The sequence below is a fragment of the Pecten maximus genome, chromosome 8 (genome assembly GCF_902652985.1).
Source record: "Pecten maximus chromosome 8, xPecMax1.1, whole genome shotgun sequence".
Taxonomy (NCBI): Eukaryota; Metazoa; Mollusca; class Bivalvia; order Pectinida; family Pectinidae; genus Pecten; species Pecten maximus.
The window spans coordinates 34,301,599-34,324,385 of NC_047022.1; the positions used below are offsets into that span (position 1 = coordinate 34,301,599).

The window sequence follows — 22,787 nt, forward strand, 5'->3', positions numbered from 1 at the left end:
CACACCATTGGGGGTGATATTAGTCCTGTTCTGTGATGTCTGTATACCACACCATTGGGAGTGATTTTACTCCTGTTCTGTGACGTCTGTATACCACACCATTGGGAGTGATATTACTCCTGTTCTGTGACGTCTGTATACCACACCAATGGGAGTGATATTACTCCTGTTCTGTGGTGTCTGTATACCACACCATTGTGAGTGATATTACTCCTGTTATGTGACGTCTGTATACCACACCATTGGGAGTGATATTACTCCTGTTATGTGGTGTCTGTATACCACACCATTGTGAGTGATATTACTCCTGTTATGTGGTGTCTGTATACTACACCAATGTGAGTGATATTACTCCTGTTCTGTGGTGTCTGTATACTACACCATTGGGAGTGATATTACACCTGTTCTGTGACGTCTGTATACTACACCATTGGGAGTGATATTACTCCTGTTCTGTGGTGTCTGTATACTACACCATTGGGGGTGATATTACTCCTGTTATGTGACGTCTGTATACTACACCATTGGGAGTGATATTACTCCTGATATGTGACGTCTGTATACCACATTGGGAGTGATATTACTCCTGTTATGTGGTGTCGGTATACCACACCATTGTGAGTGATATTACTCCGGTTATGTGGTGTCTGTATACCACACCAATGTGAGTGATATTACTCCTGTTATGTGGTGTCTGTATACCACACCATTGGGAGTGATATTACTCCTGTTATGTGTTTTCTGTATACCACACCATTGGGAGTGATATCACTCCTGTTCTGTGGTGTCTGTATACCACACCATTGGGAGTGATTTTACTCCTATTCTGTGACGTCTGTATACTACACCATTGGGAGTGATATTACTCATGTTATGTGGTGTCTGTATACCACACCATTGGGAGTGATATTACTCCTGTTCTGTGGTGTCTGTATACTACACCATTAGGAGTGATATTACTCCTGTTCTGTGACGTCTGTATACTACACCATTGGGAGTGATACTACTCCTGTTCTGTGGTGTCTGTATACCACACCATTGGGGGTGATATTACTCCTGTTATATTGTATCTGTATACCACACCATTGGGAGTGATATTACTCCTGTTCTCTGGTGTCTGTATACCACACCATTGGGGGTGATATTACTCCTGTTCTGTGACGTCTGTATACCACACCATTGGGAGTGATACTACTCCTGTACTGTGGTGTCTGTATACCACACCATTGGGAGTGATATTACTCCTGTTCTGTTGTGTCTGTATACCACACCATTGGGAGTGATATTACTCCTGTTCTGTGGTGTCTGTATACCACACCATTGGGGGTGATATTACTCCTGTTCTGTGACGTCTGTATACCACACCATTGGGAGTGATATTACTCCTGTTCTGTGGTGTCTGTATACCACACCATTGGGGGTGATATTACTCCTGTTATATTGTATCTGTATACCACACCATTGGGAGTGATATTACTCCTGTTCTGTGGTGTCTGTATACCACACCATTGGGGGTGATATTACTCCTGTTCTGTGACGTCTGTATACCACACCATTGGGAGTGATACTACTCCTGTTCTGTGGTGTCTGTATACCACACCATTGGGAGTGATATTACTCCTGTTCTGTGGTGTCTGTATACCACACCATTGGGAGTGATATTACTCCTGTTCTGTGGTGTCTGTATACCACACCATTGGGGGTGATATTACTCCTGTTATGTGGTGTCTGTATACCACACCATTGGGAGTGATTTTACTCCTGTTCTGTGACGTCTGTATACCACACCATTGGGAGTGATATTACTCCTGTTCTGTGACGTCTGTATACCACACCATTGGGAGTGATATTACTCCTGTTCTGTGGTGTCTGTATACCACACCATTGGGAGTGATATTACTCCTGTTCTGTGGTGTCTGTATACCACACCATTGGGAGTGATATTACTCATGTTATGTGATGTCTGTATACCACACCATTGGGAGTGATATTACTCCTGTTCTGTGGTGTCTGTATACTACACCATTGGGAGTGATATTACTCCTGTTATGTGATGTCTGTATACCACACCATTGGGAGTGATATTACTCCTGTTCTGTGACGTCTGTATACCAGACCATTGTGAGTGATATTAGTCCTGTTCTGTGACGTGTGTATACCACACCAATGGGAGTGATATTACTCCTGTTCTGTGGTGTCTGTATACCACATCAATGGGAGTGATATTACTCCTGTTCTGTGGTGTCTGTATACCACACCATTGGGAGTGATATTAGTCCTGTTCTGTGATGTCTGTATACCACACCATTGGGAGTGATATTACTCCTGTTATGTAACGTATGTATACCACACCATTGGGAGTGATATTACTCCTGTTCTGTGACGTCTGTATACCACACCAATGGGAGTGATATTACTCCTGTTCTGTGGTGTCTGTATACCACACCATTGTGAGTGATATTACTCCTGTTATGTGACGTCTGTATACCACACCATTGGGAGTGATATTACTCCTGTTATGTGGTGTCTGTATACCACACCATTGTGAGTGATATTACTCCTGTTATGTGGTGTCTGTATACTACACCATTGTGAGTGATATTACTCCTGTTCTGTGGTGTCTGTATACTACACCATTGGGAGTGATATTACACCTGTTCTGTGACGTCTGTATACTACACCATTGGGAGTGATATTACTCCTGTTCTGTGGTGTCTGTATACTACACCATTGGGGGTGATATTACTCCTGTTATGTGACGTCTGTATACTACACCATTGGGAGTGATATTACTCCTGATATGTGACGTCTGTATACCACATTGGGAGTGATATTACTCCTGTTATGTGGTGTCGGTATACCACACCATTGTGAGTGATATTACTCCTGTTATGTGGTGTCTGTATACCACACCAATGTGAGTGATATTACTCCTGTTATGTGGTGTCTGTATACCACACCATTGGGAGTGATATTACTCCTGTTATGTGTTTTCTGTATACCACACCATTAGGAGTGATATCACTCCTGTTCTGTGGTGTCTGTATACCACACCATTGGGAGTGATTTTACTCCTATTCTGTGACGTCTGTATACTACACCATTGGGAGTGATATTACTCATGTTATGTGGTGTCTGTATACCACACCATTGGGAGTGATATTACTCCTGTTCTGTGGTGTCTGTATACTACACCATTAGGAGTGATATTACTCCTGTTCTGTGACGTCTGTATACTACACCATTGGGAGTGATACTACTCCTGTTCTGTGGTGTCTGTATACCACACCATTGGGGGTGACATTACTCCTGTTATATTGTATCTGTATACCACACCATTGGGAGTGATATTACTCCTGTTTTGTGGTGTCTGTATACCACACCATTGGGGGTGATATTACTCCTGTTCTGTGGTGTCTGTATACCACACCATTGGGGGTGATATTACTCCTGTTCTGTGACGTCTGTATACCACACCATTGGGAGTGATACTACTCCTGTTCTGTGGTGTCTGTATACCACACCATTGGGAGTGATATTACTCCTGTTCTGTTGTGTCTGTATACCACACCATTGGGAGTGATTTTACTCCTGTTCTGTGGTGTCTGTATACCACACCATTGGGGGTGATATTACTCCTGTTCTGTGACGTCTGTATACCACACCATTGGGAGTGATATTACTCCTGTTCTGTGGTGTCTGTATACCACACCATTGGGAGTGATATTACTCCTGTTCTGTGGTGTCTGTATACCACATCATTGGGGGTGATATTACTCCTGTTATGTGGTGTCTGTATACCACACCATTGGGAGTGATTTTACTCCTGTTCTGTGACGTCTGTATACCACACCATTGGGAGTGATATTACTCCTGTTCTGTGACGTCTGTATACCACACCAATGGGAGTGATATTACTCCTGTTCTGTGGTGTCTGTATACCACATCAATGGGAGTGATATTACTCCTGTTCTGTGGTGTCTGTATACCACACCATTGGGAGTGATATTAGTCCTGTTCTGTGATGTCTGTATACCACACCATTGGGAGTGATATTACTCCTGTTATGTAACGTATGTATACCACACCATTGGGAGTGATATTACTCCTGTTCTGTGACGTCTGTATACCACACCAATGGGAGTGATATTACTCCTGTTCTGTGGTGTCTGTATACCACACCATTGGGAGTGATATTACTCCTGTTATGTGGTGTCTGTATACCACACCATTGTGAGTGATATTACTCCTGTTATGTGGTGTCTGTATACTACACCATTGTGAGTGATATTACTCCTGTTCTGTGGTGTCTGTATACTACACCATTGGGAGTGATATTACACCTGTTCTGTGACGTCTGTATACCACACCATTGGGAGTGATATTACTCCTGTTCTGTGGTGTCTGTATACTACACCATTGGGGGTGATATTACTCCTGTTATGTGACGTCTGTATACTACACCATTGGGAGTGATATTACTCCTGATATGTGACGTCTGTATACCACATTGGGAGTGATATTACTCCTGTTATGTGGTGTCGGTATACCACACCATTGTGAGTGATATTACTCCTGTTATGTGGTGTCTGTATACCACACCAATGTGAGTGATATTACTCCTGTTATGTGGTGTCTGTATACCACACCATTGGGAGTGATATTACTCCTGTTATGTGTTTTCTGTATACCACACCATTGGGAGTGATATCACTCCTGTTCTGTGGTGTCTGTATACCACACCATTGGGAGTGATTTTACTCCTATTCTGTGACGTCTGTATACTACACCATTGGGAGTGATATTACTCATGTTCTGTGGTGTCTGTATACCACACCATTGGGAGTGATATTAGTCCTGTTATGTGGTGTCTGTATACCACACCATTGGGGGTGATATTAGTGTTGTTATGTAACGTCTGTATGCTTCAGCTGTGGCGTCCTACTGCTTAATCCTTACGTTGCTGGCTATGCCTGTAACCTTGAGATTAAGATCATGCGATAGTTCCGTTACTGCACGCAAGTGATAAGCGGGACATTCTATAAATAGTAACATCACGTTGTCTTATTTGGTTAGTGACTCTTCCATCTCGAAATCCACCATTGCACGAGTATATCATGTAAGTACAAATATATCAATATACTTATATTTGTTTGTAAATAGTCTTCACTGCGAGTTCCTATATATATTTTTTATAACATGCTTTGCGGTATCAGATGAAATCATCTTGCACCATCTTGTTCATACGTAACCGATAAGTCATGGCCAGTGGCTTAAAATATACCTGTAAGTTATGTTTTATATTCCTGGTGCCATTTTAAACACTTGCGATTCGTTTTCTGATACAAGATTGTTTTATCGAGTTTTCTAATACAAGATTGTTTTATCGAAGTGAACTTGATAGAAAAATAATCATAATATATTTTAGCACTCCTTTTTCATGTTTTATGTAGGGAGTGGTTTCGGAGATTAATTCACACAGCAGATAACTTTTTTCAGCATTAGTGTATTTTATATACCTGTACAGTGATAAGGTATTACATGTGCTTCGTCGTAAGGGTACGTGGGCGGTATGTTCAAACCAGCGCCTGAGCATGATTGAGGTCATGAAAATCTATTTGTGTTCGTGTTTTACTCTCGTTTGATCGATTTTTAGTAAGAATTAAAGTTTTATTGACACAGGAGCATCGCCTCCAGTGAGATAAAGAATTTTATGATAAAAGTGCTTACTGAACGTTGCCTTGTATTATATTGCTATCAGTATTTTCGGATTTTCTTTGTCTTCTTTTTACTTAATTGATTCAATAAGTAAACGTTGTATGCGGCAAAGAAGTAACTCTAACAGTGTGGAAAATGAAAAAAAAAATATCAAGGGAGGCAAACCGCCACTTTGTCAAGACACAGAGAATACAAATACAATCACATGATATATAAACAGTACTACACTACTAGAAATACAATAAGATACAGTAAGAGTAATATTTTGGTAGTATTTGAAATAACAACCAAGAACCATTCGACTGGCTTGGCCGAAGGCTTGCATGTTTTATAAATCAGTTTGGACCTCGGACAGCGCTGGTGTGTTCGTGGATATTCCCAAAAACTACCAACACAGAGCTACACAAGATTGTATAATACAAATTTGGACTTCGGAATTGATAATTTGAAACTGTATAAGTACAATGAACCGATATTTCCGTTGTGATACCAGGATAAAAAGTTACGCCGCCCAAGGATCCCTTATCACCAATTTAATCTAAAAATATCCCATTACTCATGACAGGTACGCGTGATATCGCCGACTTCCTGTCTAGAAATACTGCACAAATATTTACTTCGTTCACTCCGATATATGGTACAGATACGACACTTAGCGTCCAAATCTCACTTCAAAGTAGTTATACTGATGGCTTGACAAATTATCATATGCATTTGCATAATAAACTTAAGATACCTCTTTTTACAAGGTATGAAAACAACCACCTCTTTCCAGCCTTACTGACGATACTGAAATTTACACACCATATATATGAGGAATTTCATCACTATATACATGTACCGACAACACGGGAATTTCGATTATCCGACTAGAAGGAACTCATTGGATTAAATCCATATTTAACTTTACAAGGCTCTGTGTAACGCAGCTTACAATATTAAATCGGTTTTTATCCTTATTCGAAAGCAAAGTCATCGACTTCGTGCGTTTTTTCAGTAATTTGCGTTCATGTCGAATCAAATGTTTGGCTTGATATTTTACATACAATTGACAACATATAACACCCACTACATTCTACTGATAGCGGACGAGTCCTTACCGCCAACCTCATCTGAACATCAAGCAAATGGTGACACGTTCCAGTTTTTGGAGAAGCAAAAGCAAAAGTGTTGGTTAGAAATCAGACAAAATACAAGATCCCAAGTTTGTTTGCCTCTTACGAATTATGCCACGCGAGTAGCAGGTACAGCGGAGCTTTAAAGATTAAATCAGACCATTCCTTACATTGTATAAAACAGGGAGTATGGGCTGTGCAGCAATGATATCGGTCAATAGAAAGATGTATGAACAAGGTAAAGAACCCCACGTGATTATTGATATCGGTAATAGACAGTAGAGGCTTTTATAACGCAGGCTGCCGCTATAAATATCGTGTTCATGTAATACTGAATTTATTACACTAATCCATCAATTCCTTGTCAAAATCTCCCTACGTTTTGTTCCACAAGAAATTAATGAAAACACTGGAGCATTGACAGTAAGAATCTAATGTGTAAACGTATAGTTGGAAATTTGAACGAGGCATGGGATCTGTGAACAGAACGGTCGGAATGGAAAAGTGTTTCTGGATAAATTTAAACCCAAAAATGAAATAATTCGTACATTCAAATCACAGAGATAAATAAACAAATTATGTTCCACTACGTACTTGTATATTACCTGTACAACAAGTGAAGGAACGAAACTACGTTTTAGGTCATTAGGGTCAAATGACTGAAATCAGAGATTTTATTTTTAACTTTACCTTCCTCCAACCAACATCAACACGTGGAACTCGAAACAGCCAGGCTCAATGTGAGAGGGTGTCAATAGTAACATAACGAGAGCACCTTTTGTTATATGAGTTGTCTTTTCGCGTGAGACCTTGTCACACAAGTCATGACAAAATACAATGTCGATATGAAATTGGTGACCACGGAAAGGCCATGCATACTAAAACCCGCACGACTCTCCTAAATACATGTATAACAGTACTATTTATGAACATATATAAAACATGTCAGTGGGGGTCAATGAGTTTACAAACGCGGATGCACGAGCTGGGACGCCTCGTACATCGGAGACATCAGATTTGGAGCCAAGTAAGACCCGGAACCGAAACAATCTGAGCCTCAGATCAGTAAATCTGCAATTACAGATCATGTCGCATAAAATCAAAATCGTACCGTGACTGACAGAGAGAGAACAAAGTTGATATCCGGCTCGTGGAATATGCTGTTCTCCTGTTTACAAACATGATAAAAACTATGAATAGAACCAACCATCCGAACGTTTGTCTAGTAGATTTAGCTTTAAAATAGATGACATTGACAGTCTTGTGTTCAGCATACTCATATATATATAATAATTATGATCTAAGTTATTTTCACACAAAAACCTCGCCTGCTTAAATTGATATAACCATATAAGGAGAAAAGAAATAAACGTGTGTAGCTTTCTTTACGTTGAAAATTACGCGAGAAAAGCGTTTTTGTATCGGTAAAAAAAGGTGTTGGCGGAAAAAAAACGTCACTATCCCTTTAATTACGATTATGTGGATGAAAACAAAACAATGTAAGGTATCATGACTTATTATCACTATACAATGTAAGGTATGATGACTTATTATCAGTATACAATGTAAGGTATCATGACTTATTATCACTATACAATGTAAGGTATTATGACTTATTATCACTATACAATGTAAGGTATTATGACTTATTATCACTATACAATGTAAGATGTTATGACTTATTATCACTATACAATGTAAGGTGTTATGACTTATTATCACTATACAATGTAAGGTATAATGACTTATTATCACTGTACAATGTAAGGTATCATGACTTATTATCACTATACAATGTAAGGTATCATGACTTATTATCACTATACAGTGTAAGGTATTATGACTTATTATCACTATACAATGTAAGGTATTATGACTTATTATCACTATACAATGTAAGGTATTATGACTTATTATCACTATACAATGTAAGGTATTATGACTTATTATCACTATACAATGTAAGGTATCATGACTTATTATCACTATACAATGTAAGGTATCATGACTTATTATCACTATACAGTGTAAGGTATAATGACTTATCACTATACAATGTAAGGTGTCATGACTTATCATCACTATAAGTGTAAGGTGTTATGACTTATTATCACTATACAATGTAATGTATTATGACTTATTATCACTATACAATGTAAGGTATGATGACTTATTATCACTATACAATGTAATTTGTTATGACTTATTATCACTATACAGTGTAAGGTTTCATGACTTATTATCACTATACAGTGTAAGGTATTATGACTTATTATCACTATACAATGCAAGGTGTCATGACTTATTATCACTATACAATGTAAGGTGTCATGACTTATTATCACTATACAATGTAAGGTATCATGACTTATTATCACTATACAATGTAAGGTATTATGACTTATTATCACCATGCAATGTAAGGTATTATGACTTATTATCACTATACAATGTAAGGTATCATGACTTATTATCACTATACAATGTAATGTATCGTGACTTATTATCACTATACAATGTAAGGTATTATGACCTATTATCACTATACAATGTAATGTATTATGACTTATTATCACTATACCATGTAAGGTATTATGACTTATTGTCACTATACAATGTAAGGTATTATGACCTATTATCACTATACAATGTAAGGTATTATGACTTATTATCACTATACCATGTAAGGTATTATGACTTATTATCACTATACAATGTAAGGTATTATGACTTATTGTCACTATACAATGTAAGGTATCATGACTTATTGTCACTATACAATGTAAGGTATTATGACTTATTATCACTATACCATGTAAGGTATTATGACTTATTATCACTATACAATGTAATGTATCATGACTTATTGTCACTATACAATGTAAGGTATCATGACTTATTATCACTATACAATGTAATGTATTATGACTTATTATCACTATACAATGTAAGGTGTCATGACTTATTATCACTATACAATGTAATGTATTATGACTTATGATCACTATACAGTGTAAGGTGTTATGACTTATTGTCACTATACAATGTAAGGTATTATGACTTATTATCACTATACAATGTAAGGTATTATCACTATACAATGTAGGGTATTATCACTATACAATGTAAGGTATTATGACTTATTATCACTAACAATGTAAGGTATTATGACTTATTATCACTATACAATGTAAGGTGTCATGACTTATTATCACTATACAGTGTAAGGTATTATGACTTATTATCACTAACAATGTAAGGTATCATGACTTATTATCACTATACAATGTAAGGTATCATGACTTATTATCACTATACAATGTAATGTATTATGACTTATTATCACTATACAATGTAAGGTGTCATGACTTATTATCACTATACAATGTAATGTATTATGACTTATGATCACGATACAGTGTAAGGTGTTATGACTTATTGTCACTATACAATGTAAGGTATTATGACTTATTATCACTATACAATGTAAGGTATTATCACTATACAATGTAGGGTATTATCACTATACAATGTAAGGTATTATGACTTATTATCACTATACAGTGTAAGGTATTATGACTCATTATCACTATACCATGTAAGGTATTATGACATCACTATAAGTAACGTTAGTTATTTTTTTTGTACCACATCTATGACTCTCTTCGTCAGAATTCAATCAAGCATTGATGTCATTTTTTTTTTAGTTTCATCGGGGTATGAAACACATTTTGTTTGCAAACTTCTGTAAGAATCCGCTATAATTGACATCAACGCTTATAATTAATTTTTGAAAATGATTTTCTAATTTAAAACATGTTTTATGTACAATTTTACTGGTTTTAAATGGGATTCTTTTTCTCAAATCAATACGCAACGTCAATTGTCGTATTGTGACGTCACATTTTTCGCGCCATTCTAGGAATTTCTTTCATAGAAGAATATTTCAATTTCTACTCAAGTTGGACTCGATGAAACTACCAAACTTAATCTGTTTCATTTGCTCATGAATTTGACCAGATTAACACTGATCAGTGCGTATGAATACATGGTTAAAGTCCTTCCGCGGAACTATTTCACTTTTTCTGCATTGTTGTTATAAACATGGATTAATTAATATGAAACAGGCAATGCCTGAAAAGAGCGAAGCTAGCTAGTATGCCAATGTATAACATAAAAATATAGTGATAAACGTTTCGCCGTTTAATAACAAGAAAGTAATAATAACCGGAAACCAGAATGACTTTTCTGAAGATGCTATTTCTCAGAAACTTGTGAAATGCTTTGTAGTATGTAGATCTATGGTCAATATCAACATGCAAAGGATTTTATGAATTTGCAGGAATGTTTGTGAATTCGTTATCTCCATTGCTTTGTGCTGACTTTCAAAACCCAACATTTTTTTTTTATTTTCTGTTTGGTGTTGACCATTTGGAATTGTTGTCGCCCTTGGTTTTGCATAGTACAGTATGTGTGATCATTACCAGAGACGTGTGATCATTACCAGAGACATGTGTGATCATTACCAGAGACATATGAATGATTTATTGCATATAATATGTTTATATACCAGACATTTATCTCTGTATATACCAAAAATGAGAGTTTTCTAAACAGCAGTTCAACTGTAGGTATATGGCCCCATGTAGTTGAAGGATCAAAGCATGACATTGAATACATGCCAATTATTTCCATTGCTTCCTTTCAACCATACTTTTATGTGAATGTCCAAATGAATTGCTGCTGCTTTCACTTCAGAAAGTGTAACCCAACCATTATTGAATAGTGTACAATTTATGCGTCCTGTATGTGGAATTAGAAATTGATGTGTTTTGAACCAATTTTAATTTTTTTTTTAAATCTTCCCAGAAAATCCAGTTTTTATACATATCTGTACAGATGTACTTTCTCAGTCTTTGAAAAAAATCACCATGTAATGATCATGTAATGATAAACATAAAATTGCATCACTTCAACACCAATGGTGAACATGTAAACTTGATTCACAGGGGCATGTCTAGTCTTCTATTTAAAAATAAATACATTTTGTAGCCAGAAATAGCTATACTGTTAATTTATATAGGTATTTCTAGGTTTTTTTTTAATATAAGACAAGACATGTCCCTGTGGTTGATTAGAGGAACAATTGTTATGTTCCAATGTAGACAGAGCTATAACCAAGACACTGGACTGTTAATTGTCTTTGATTATTTCCCCTTATTAGCCTTGATACAAAGTAGAATAATCAGTGAGCTTAAATGAGTAATTTCAAATATGTAATACCCAAACCTGTATAGTAATCAAAACTATAAAGTGCAGTACAGTACAATACAGGTCTGACAATGTTATGTCTAGTTATAACTAGAAGTGGATCCAGGATGGATAAAAAATCTAGACAACAGTTACAATTCAGGATGTCAATCGATTTTATTTCTGATTAATATCACTATCAATATAACACTTGAGAAAGATGTAGTATTTTGTTGTTCATGGTGCAAATTCAGCAGCTCATATCTATGTAGTTGTTGTTCTAGCCTCTTTATTTCAGCTGCTGCTGACACAACTTCCAAAGCTGTATCTGAAAAAATACAATAGTTACAAATGTTTTTTTTTTCAACATATTTTTCATTTAATGACAACACTCTTAAGCTAAAGCTTTCATTTTTTCTACATGTCCGGAGTATGCTTTACACTATCTCAACAAATAGGATTCCCACCCTATACATTAAGTCTTTTGACATGCTTGCTGTTTACTTTATAGACAAGAAAATAGAAAACCTATGTACATACATTTTACATGTATTTTAATTGGTAAATTAGAAAGCTCAGGATTCATATCAGGCAAGGTCATGGATGTTAGAATACTCAGGGGGTGGGGTCGGATAAGATATGTTTACTGATGGTGGATAAGGTCATGGATTAATAACACTCGGGGATTAGAATAGACAGTTTCAAAATTTCACTTGTATTATATTGTAGTTACTGATGTTTATTATGGAGGAAGGAAAATCAAATGCATACAATTAGTCAAGCTGTCACATCATTATGTTTGACTGGTTTATAGATTCAAATGTGGTTTATTAAATATTTAGTTATAGAATATTTTCATTTTCACTCAATGCCAATATGATAATCAACAGGAAAGTGTTTCATTAAAAAATATCACATTATCATTAGATATCCCAAATATTAGTGCCAAATGGAGGCATTCCAGTAATATACACATTTCATGTGGCAGTACATTTAGTAATCTGTGAGGGGAAAATAAGGTTAAGTGTGAATCAGATGTAATTTTGCAACATTGATATTGTTGGTAACAGTAACATAGCTGGTAACTACAATGTAAACTTAATGTCTCTACCAACCTTATGTATATACTGTGTTCTATAGTAGAATTAGAAATACAGTAAGATTTGAGAGATTATCATTTTTTAATTAAAACTGGTATTGGGCACCATTGAAAATTAATAGCTAATGCATTTGATATAACCACATGGACATGTCTCGTCATATATTTTAAAAATAGCCAGAAATACTTATATATAAAGTCTTTATATGGGTATATCTGGCTATTTTTTTTTTAAATAAGGCTAGACATGCCCCTGTGGTATAAGTTAACAGTAATAAAAGCATGCATACATGATGAGTGTGTTTCAAATGGTATCAGATAGCCCGAGTTTCCTCTGGCCCTAACACTACACCAGACATACATATCAGACTGCAGTATAACGTTAGGCAAACCTTGCCACGAGAAAGTGAAAGTACACTGTTGATGACTAAATACATGAAGACAAGATTCCAAACTTTCGCAGTAAATACATGTACTACACATACATGTACTTCGTTACACTAGTCTTGCTGTACAGTACACAGCGGTGACATTACCTTGTAGCTTCTACTTTCGTTTTGACATGGTTTTGTACGCCTTCACCCACCTCCAGCTCATTTTTATATCGCTTTTACTTACGTTTTAGGTTCCATGAATTGTAGAATAAACAACACCGCCCTCCAATCTATCAGGGTATCGGCCGTAACTGTTGCCAGTTCCCCACGACACCGTTTTTACCATTTTCTGTTTACATATGTATTCTCGCGGTGTTCAACTGAGGTCCGACAAATTGACGGAGGTAATGGCGGACAATCGACCTCGCGATCTGATTGGCTAGATTTATATAGCAACCACGTTGCCTAGGAACGACATGGAGGGTGCAACATCTCGGTACATTTTCGGCAATCATCGGAAATATGCCGAATGTTCCCAGTTCCGTCCTCGAAACCATAACTCGAGCTACATTTTATTCGCACACTATAAGAGATATTTTTTACAAAAATAATTAGTCAGAATTATGAACACACCAACTGGATTTACGTAACGTTCGACTTTTTCTACAGTTTCTGCAGACAACTGGAGCGGGTTGCACACGCTCTCTTCCGGCAGAAAATGTTCAGGCTGTACCATCCCGTACGACGTTATGCGAAGCTGGACTAGAATACTGTACATACTTGCACGTTAACGGTAAAGAGCTTCGCTCGGGCAGCTTTGCTGCCCGAAGAGCTTCGCTCTTATTAAAATTATCAAATTTATAATGTATGCTTGTATTTTATGAAAGACCAGATATGCTAGATACTTTTTTTTTTGGACAAAATAATGCTGTTTTTAATCCTAAAATTGCGGACTATTTTACTCGACCGACAAGACATGCACAATCCGGAACTCCTCGGACTTTTCCGCATTTAGACTTGCACAAGCTACAAGATATTAATATCTAGACCGACTTTTTTATTCGAAAAAAAAACAATTGAAATATAAGGATTGAATCTAGATTTGGTCGATTTCATGGGGTCATGAATTGAGTTGCTCTTGAGACAAATTCAACATGAACTGCTTCGCAGTTCATTAAATTTGTCTCAAGAGCAACTCAATTCATGACCCCATGAAATCGACCAAATCAAGATTCAATCCTTAAATGAAAAGAATTTTTCGACCAATCACATTTGAGTATTTACCATGAAAACAAAGAAAAATTTATTATTGTCCCCTCTACCCCGTTTGTGACTATAGTCGAGACGATATGTTAAAGTTACTGAAATTGATTTGTCTGTATATTGTGCCCAAGATTCCCTAAACAAACAATTGGATTGATCAGTCCATGTCTAATATTGCCGTGTTACATATTTACTATCGGGGTAATAGGTGATTTATTTTGAAAATTACTATATACGCTCAATTTTTGTTCCCGTGAAAATATTTAATAATCTCTGGGTATTTTTTTTTTTTTTTTTTGTTATTTTTTATTGTCAGAGTTATGAGCTTTGAGTTAATACCAACTTTGTAAAGTAACTTAGAGTCTAAGTAATAGAATCTAAAGACGGATTTGATAGGTATCCGCCGAACATTCGCCTACTCGGTGTCACGTGTGCCCGGTCGAGAAAACTAAACAGACAATCACGTGACAAATTGATACCACATAGTGCTCGAGGCATTTATATTACCGATCAAACAAATCGGACAAATCAAGCACCGTCATTACACGTACGTAGTCGTGGATTTGTTCACGATGTCTCAGACCAACTCAAGTTTTTTAATCTGCCTCCAACGGATATCATAACTATGGCAAAATCCAGTAAGGACCCATCTTTGCTCAAAATTATCGATTCAGAAATAATGGAAACTGTAAATATTACTCAACATCGGTAGATAAGTACACTTTACAACACCAACATGCTTATGTTGTCCGCAATTTTGTTTAAACTTCTGGGAGCGAGCCTTACACAATAACTACATCCGGCAAGGAATCCGGAAAGAACCAAAAGTACGGATAGAGTTAAATTCCGATGCCTATCCAAGTGTATGACATCACAAACGTTTGGGACGAGTTTTATCCGGTCTAGTCACAGACTTGATCGGTGTCGTCTATGGTGAAAAAAGTATGGTAGTTGTTTTCGTATACATAAATGCATGACGTGATGTTGTGGTTGTTTACATCAATATTTATCCAACAGGTACGCGTACCGATGTCACCGTCGTTTCCGTTCATTTCGTAATGATTGACGTGAACAGTGTCAAATTTAACACTCTATTTCAGTTTATAGGGAGGGTTTGGTTTCATTGGAAGGGTCGGAATGTAGTATATTGAGAAGAACCATCAACAACAAAGGTTTCGAATTGGTGTGACACCGTTCTATGGCGATCCGATAGGGCAGTATAATAAACATGTTAGGTCGACAGCAGGACACATAATGCGGGGAAAGTGACTCCTCACACTGTAATGACCGGGATGTCTCGGGATGTCTCGGGGTCTCGGGATGTCTCGTGATGCCGTAGATGTGCCGAGTTTTGATGTAATGTGAACTTGTAGATAAATATAAACTTACATATATACATATGTACAAGACGAGACTATGTTTTTGCCATTGCTGTGAAACAAATTTCTATTTACAACTACATCAAATACATTATGTCTCTTTGATGCTGTTTTTGGACTTAAACGGACTGGGATCTTTTATTACATGTCTGTTTAATATGATCAACATAATGTAACATGTCAGAAGTTGTTGTCCTGCAATTGAATGTAAACCAGGTCGTTCTCAACAGGATTGTTAATTCTACCATGTTTGCTATGTACCGCCAGTTTTGATTGGTTTAAAACCATGTATTATTTTCCAATAACCCATGCTCGTGACAATAATACACGGTCGTGAGTCACGGCTGTTACAATTTTAAATATCTAATATTCAGCCGTTTCGTAAAAGGTTACTATCGCCGAGTGGGCTAATGGGTTAGTCTTTCAATATATTTTTATCACGACGCGAGTTCGAATCCTACGGAGCCCCCCCCCCCCCCCCCCCCCCCCTTTTTTTTTATCCTTTTTTTTTTAAATTTTCAAAATCAATGCCATATGATAGATGCTCTTGATCGTAGTACTGTATTGCCTTATATTTCATCAACAAATAACACAATACTTAAGAAATAAATTACAAGGTTTTTCCGGGGTTTCTTTGCTGTTTTTCTTATAAAAAGAGGTCGATCTCAGAACTAAACAGTACATGGTAGAATAGAAATAATCAACTTTGACACGTGTATTATTGCTGGATATACAACTCGGACTCGGATATTTTGCAATTTTAATTAATAACTCAGGCCTGCGGCCTTCGTTATTAATTTAATTGCAAAATATCCTCGTCCTCGTTGTATATCCTGCAATAATACACGAATCATCGTTAATTATTTCTTAAGTATATGTTCATACATCAAACTAGTTTCTAACTTTAGAACTGTTGAGGGGCCGCGGTGGCCGAGTGGTTAAGGTGTCCCGACACTTTATCACTAGCCCTCCACCTCTGGGTTGCGAGTTCAAAACCTACGTGGGGCAGTTGCCAGGTAGTTTTCGGTGGTTTTTCTCCGGGTACTCTGGCTTTCCTCCACCTCCAAACCTGACACGCCATCAAATGACCCTGGCTGTTAATAGGACGTTAAACAAATTAAACAAAACCAAACTGTTAAGTCAGAATATCTTCACAACAGTTCGGGCAAGGGCCTGACACGGTGTTAGTCCTAGGGGTCGCGGTGGCGGACTGGTTAAGATGTCCCGACACTATACCATTACCCCTCCAACTCGGGGTTGCGAGTTCGAAACCTACGTGGGGCAGTTGCCAGGTACTGACCGTAGGCTAGTGTTTTTTCTCCGGGTTCTCCGACTTTTCTCCACCTCCAAAACCTGGCACGTCCTTTAATGGCAATGGCTGTTAATATGACTTTAAACAAAATAAACTCAACCAAATAGAAGTCTTATACTACGGAACCTGCGTCCCTACTGACCTTGGTTGACCCGCGTGCTAGCTACTAACCTTGGTTGAACCCACGTCCTTCTGACATTGATTGACCTGATTCCGTCATACATGTATGTACTTACCTTGGTTGACGAACGTCCTACTGACTTACATTAATTTTGTAGGCTGTAAGTTGTTGATATACACGTCTTTCTCGAGGAAAATGTCACACCATAAGGTAACATACTGTACATATCATCGTACAACCAGTGTCATGAATCGGTAATTATAACTATGAAATAAAAACGTATGAAGTCACGGATGGATTCCAATACCAAATGTGTCACAGTTCAACGAGAGGAACAAAGACTCTTTTTGGAGAAAACAACGGATTGCTGTTCCAATGAATCGCCCCTTAAAAATCGTGGGGAAGAAGATACAGGTAGAAATTGCTCGATATGGGAGGCTTTGTGCTCTAATTTAAATATGACTTCTTTGAACTGCGGTGATTTGTTGGTCAGCTGTGACTTGATTTGTCGGTAATCTGTGACCTTATTTCAGGTAAGCTGCGACCTGATTTCGTGGATTTCTAGGTCATTTTGACTTCATTTGTTGGTCAGCCATGACCTGATTTATTTGTCAAATGTGACCTGATTTGTCAGTTAGCTGTGACCTCAATTGTTGGTCAGCTGTGACCTATGTTATTGGTCATATGTGATCTGACTAATACTACATACCTATTTACGTAGCCAAGGGTCGTGACACGATGACTATTTGCTGTTTTCGTCAGTTGAAATCGTAGCGATGTTCATTCTTCTATCAACACAGAAAAATTATTGTAAACCGTTTGGCAAATTACCTTAAATTAAAGAAAACTTGATTATTTGAATTTTGACTGTTAATCAGTTTTAGTTACTTCGTGAAGTGCATGCTTGATTACTCCGGTAGGGTTCAAGAACCCAGTAGGGAAGATAAGTGATAAACCATGATTCAATCGTGATCAGTTATATGTACGTAGTGTGAATAGTATATGTTGTATGGTATGTGGTGTGTATGGTATGGGTGTTTGTGGTATATAGTATGTACATTTGTATGGTAGTTGGTGTGTATGATATGTACTGTAGTGTGAATAGTACGTGTTGTATGGCATGTAGTGTGTATGGTATGTAGTATGTAGTATGTAGTATGTATGGTATGTAGTATGTAGTGTGTATGGTATGTAGTGTGTATGGTATGTAGTGTGTATGGTATGTAGTGTGTGTGGTATGTAGTGTGTATGGTATGTAGTGTGTATGGTATGTAGTGTGTATGGTATGTTATATGTGTGGTATGTAGTGTGTATTGTATGTAGTGTGTATGGTAGGAATAGGTGTGGTATGTAGTGTGTTATGGGATTGTAGTGTGTCTGGGTTTTTATGTGTGTGGTACTTTATTGGTAATTAGTGTGTTGTATGGTATGTAGTGTGTTGGTATGCAGTTGTGTTATGGTATGTAGTGTGTATGGTATGTAGTGTGTAGGATGTAGTATGTTATGGTATGTAGTGGTATGGGTATGTTATTGTAGTGGTATGGTTATGCAGTGTGTATGGATGTAGGTGTATGGTGTATGGTATGTAGTGTGTATGGTATGTAGTGTGTGTGGTATGTAGTGTGTATGGTATGTAGTGTGTATGGTATGTAGTATGTATGGTATGTAGTGTGTATGGTATGTAGTGTGTGTGGTATGTAGTGTGTATTGTTATGTAGTGTTTGTTAGGTAATAGTGGTAATGTAGTAGTGGTCTTGTATGTAATGTTTGTGGTAATGTAAGTGTGTATGGTATGTAGTGTGTATGGTATGTAGTGTTGTTGGTATGTATGTGTGTGATGTAGTAGTGTAGGTATGTAATGGTATGGTATGTAGTGTGTATGGTATGTAGTATGTATGTGATATGTAATTTGTGTATGGTATGTAGTGTTTGTGGTATGTAGTGTGTATGGTATGTAGTGTTGTATGGTATTGTAGTGTGTGTGGTATGTAGTGTGTATGGTATGTAGTCTGTATGTAGTGTGTATGGTATGTATGTATGTTGGTATGTCAGTATGTATGGTATGTAAGTGTGTATGGTATATAGTGTGTATGGTATGTAGTGTTTGTGGTATGTAGTGTGTGTGGTATGTAGTATGTATGGTATGTAGTGTGTATGGTATGTAGTGTGTGTGGTACGTAGTGTGTATGATATGTAGTGTATATGGTGTGTGGTATGTAGTGTGTATGGTATGTAGTGTGTGTGGTATGTAGTATGTATGGTATGTAGTGTGTATGGTATGTAGTGTGTATGGTATGTAGTGTGTATGGTATGTAGTGTGTATGGTATGTAGTGTGTATGGTATGTAGTGTGTATGGTATGTAGTGTGTATGGTATGTAGTGTGTATGGTGTATAGTATGTAGTATGTATGGTATGTAATGTGTGGTATGTAGTGTGTATGGTATGTAGTGTGTGTGGTATGTAGTATGTAATGTGTATGGTATGTAGTGTGTATGGTATGTAGTGTGTATGGTATGCAGTGTGTGTATGGTATGTAGTGTGTGTGGTGTGTAGTGTGTGTGGTATGTAGTGTCTGTGGTGTGTAGTGTGTATGGTAAGTAGTGTGTATGGTATGTAGTGTGTATGGTATGTAGTGTGTGTGGTATGTAGTGTGTGTGGTATGTAGTGTGTATGGTATGTAGTATGTATGGTATGTAGTGTGTATGTGATGTAGTGTGTGTGTATAGTATGTAGTGTGTATGGTATGTACAGTGTGTATGGTATGTAATGTGTGTGGTATGTAGGATGTATGGTATGTCGGTGTTGTATGGTTAGTATTCTGGTGTGGTATGTAGTATGTGTGGTATGTTAGGTGTGTATGGTATGTAATGTGGTCAGTACGTGTATGTATGTTATGTAGTGTGTGTATGTGTATGTAGTGTGTAGGTATGTAGTGTGTATGGTATGTAGTGTGTATGGTATGTAATGTGTGTGTGTGTTCTGTAGTGATGTATGGTATGTCGTGAGTGTATGGTATGTAGTGTGTTGTGGTATGTAGTGTGGTAGGTAGTATGTAGTGGGTCTGTAGTGTGTATGTGGTGTAGATGTAGAATGGTGTATTGTATGTAGTATGTATGGTATGTAGTGTGTATGGTATGTAGTGTGTGTGGTATGTAGTGTGTGTGGTATGTAGAGTGTATGGTATGTAGTGTGTATGGTGTATGGTATGTAGTGTGTATGGTATGTAGTGTGTATGGTATGTAGTGTGTATGGTATGTAGTATGTATGGTATGTAGTGTGTATGGTATGTAGTGTGTAGTGTGTATGGTATGTAGTGTGTATGGTATGTAGTGTGTGTGGTATGTAGTGTGTGTGGTATGTAGTGTGTGTGGTATGTAGTGTGTGTAGTATGTAGTGTGTATGGTATGTAGTGTGTATGGTGTATGGTATGTAGTGTGTATGGTATGTAGTGTGTGTGGTATGTAGTGTGTATGGTATGTAGTGTGTATGGTGTATGGTATGTAATGTGTATGGTATGTAGTGTGTATGGTATGTAATGTGTGGTATGTAGTGTGTATGGTATGTAGTGTGTATGGTATGTAGTGTGTATGGTATGTAATGTGTATGGTATGTAGTGTGTATGGTGTATGGTATGTAGTGTGTATGGTATGTAGTGTGTATGGTATGTAGTGTGTATGGTGTATGGTATGTAGTGTGTATGGTATGTAGTGTGTATGGTATGTAGTGTGTATGGTATGTAGTGTGTATGGTATGTAGTGTGTATGGTATGTAATGTGTGGTATGTAGTGTGTGTGGTATGTAGTGTGTATGGTATGTAGTGTGTATGGTATGTAGTATGTATGGTATGTAGTGTGTGTGGTATGTAGTATGTATGGTATGTAGTGTGTATGGTATGTAGTGTGTATGGTATGAAGTGTTTGTGGTATGTAGTGTTTGTGGTATGTAGTGCAGTGGCGTAGGAAGCGGGGGGGCAAACATATCTTTTTTGTCAATATTTATATCTTTATAAGAAATTTTGCTCAACTTCATCACATAGATTCAATAAGTTGATGATAATTTGTGAAGTTAATTGAGCTCATAATGAGAAAAAAGACAGAAACACAACATGAAGAAGAATGCGCGGTTTTAACGTGAATAGAGTGATACTTATTACCGACAGGTACGAGGAAATACAAAAAAAAAATCGACTCGCGCCTACGGCGCTCGCTTTATAACTAAATTACTGGCCCCCCTTTCGATTGCAGATCTACAGGGGGGCTTCGCCACCCTGGGACCCGCTGGGCGGCCCCCAGACCTCTCGCAAAAAGGAAAAAAAATCGGCTCGCGCCTACGGCGCTCGCATGATCACTTAATTACTGGAACCCCCTTTCGAAAACTCCTGGATCCGCGTCTGATCCCGAATTATTGGAAATGTACTATATTCATTTTCCACGGAGGGCTTAGACCCCCTTGACCCCATATCAGGGCGCTGCCCTGGACCCGCTGGGCGGCCCCTCGGACGACGCAAAAAAAAAATCGCCTCGCGCCTACGGGGCTCGCATTATTACTAAATTACTGGACCCCCCGCCCTGGGCGGGCCTGGTGATTCATGTTTTGCTATATCTAATATATATATTCTGATTTGCGTAAATAACTTATTTTGTACTACATAAATTATCAAAACTATCATGGGATGTTGAAATGATAATTATTGGCTAATTTTGCGGAGATGGCATACGATTTGTTTAGTGTGTAAAATTTAAGGTTAAAAAAAATTTTGCCCCCCCACTTTTTGACGACTTCCTACGCCACTGTAGTGTGTATGGTATGTAGTATGTATGGTATGTACCTATATATTATTATAGTATGTAATGTATATAATATATGTAAAGTATTGTTAATAATAACTGATGTTTGACAGTATAGTATTAATAAGACCTGTGAGTACGTACATTATGTACATGTAAATAGTATTATACATGTAATTAATGTGCTGTCGTTGACCTTTAGGTACACTCCATCTGACTAACAAATACATACTATGTATAACATAAGTCTATCTGTAAGTTTACTAACGTGGAGAGAAGAAGAGTTGAGTAGGGTTTCAAAACCACATCACACATGTTCGATATAACGGAACATCCTGGTCGTCACGTGACCAAATCACTTGACTGTT

At 37.4% G+C, this 22,787-nt stretch overlaps 1 protein-coding gene and 1 long non-coding RNA gene across 4 annotated transcripts in view; one reads left to right on the forward strand and one right to left on the reverse strand.

Moving 5' to 3' along the window:
• The first annotated feature begins 5,097 nt into the window (after positions 1-5,097).
• The window catches only part of LOC117333286 (putative methyltransferase DDB_G0268948), a 33,302-nt gene continuing 15,612 nt past the window's right edge, over positions 5,098-22,787 (forward strand). Inside the window, exon 1 of one of the 3 annotated variants that reach the window (XM_033892517.1) lies at positions 5,098-5,119. The gene's annotated coding sequence lies outside the window, so the exon portion shown is untranslated. Of the gene's footprint in view, positions 5,120-18,020; positions 18,046-18,143; positions 18,165-22,787 lie in introns of those variants that run through there. The other 2 variants (XM_033892519.1, XM_033892518.1) reach the window with 2 other exon arrangements.
• On the reverse strand, positions 12,236-13,895 carry LOC117333287. Its single transcript, XR_004533869.1, has 2 exons — positions 13,801-13,895; positions 12,236-12,411 (listed from the first exon to the last, which is right to left on the reverse strand). It is a non-coding gene; the product is annotated as an uncharacterized LOC117333287 (long non-coding RNA).